This window comes from Capricornis sumatraensis, chromosome 7 (assembly GCF_032405125.1).
Source record: "Capricornis sumatraensis isolate serow.1 chromosome 7, serow.2, whole genome shotgun sequence".
NCBI lineage: Eukaryota > Metazoa > Chordata > Mammalia > Artiodactyla > Bovidae > Capricornis > Capricornis sumatraensis.
Genome location: NC_091075.1, coordinates 23995239 through 23996227, shown reverse-complemented (window position 1 = coordinate 23996227; position 989 = coordinate 23995239). Strand labels below are relative to the sequence as shown.

General features: G+C 42.4%; 1 non-coding gene across 1 annotated transcript; it reads left to right on the top strand.

Annotated features, from left to right (window-relative positions):
* The first annotated feature begins 205 nt into the window (after positions 1–205).
* TRNAH-AUG (transfer RNA histidin (anticodon AUG)) lies at positions 206–277 on the top strand. Its single transcript has one exon. It is a non-coding gene; the product is annotated as a tRNA-His (tRNA).
* Positions 278–989: the final 712 nt, after the last annotated feature.

Genomic DNA, 989 nt, shown 5'->3' with positions numbered 1-989 from the left:
GTGAGTCTGAGTGAACTCCAGGAGTTGGTGATGGACAGGGAGGCGTGGCGTGCTGCAATTCATGGGGTCGCAAAGAGTCGGACACGACTGAGTGACTGAACTGAACTGAATAACACTGAATCTACAGTCCAGTTAATGCCCCTGATTTCCATGCCTCTGATTTCCATAAATCACATATCAGTGATTTATGTGTCTGTTTTGGGCTTCCCTGGTAGCTCAGACGGTAAAGCGTCTGCCTATGATGCAGGAGACCCAGGTTCGATCCCTGGGTCGGGAAGATCCCCTGGAAAAGGAAGTAGCAACTCAGTCCAGTATTCATTTTTGGAAAATCCCATGGACCGTAGAGCCTGGTGGCTACAGTCCATGGGGTCGCAAATAGTCGGACACAACTGAGCGATTTCGCTTCTTCATTTTTCCTGTTTTAGATCCTTTTTGTCCTTGAGATAGAGTTGTTTCCTTTTCCTGCATAGATTAGCCACACATGCAGATTTTTTCCTGACATCTCAAGATTTGTTCAGTAGTGTCCTTATGAGGCAAGTAGACAAATTTTTAGGGATAGAGATTAGATGTGTTCTCAACACTGTGTCTTCTTCTTTCACCAAGCTTTCTGCAGTTTTCACCACTATTGAGAGCTCTGTGCTTAGCGCCAGTAGCTCACCTTTAGACCCCAAACTGTTCCCTTATACAGACCAGTCAGCCACCTAGCAGCATTATATTCTCTTCTTTACGGATAGCCTGAAATCATTTCTATATGAGTACAAAACTAATTCTTAATTTGACTTCCTTTCTTGCCCCTCGTGTTCTTATATCATCATACCATTTCTCCCCTTGCTTTCATCAAACACTAGAAAACATCTAGTAATTGAATAATTCAAACTATAATAACTCTTTGCTGGTACCTCTATTACTTGTTCACCTATTATTCACTACATTATTCATAATTTCTCAGTGGATGAACTCTTCTGGGTTTGTGTGTGCATGTGTGTTAT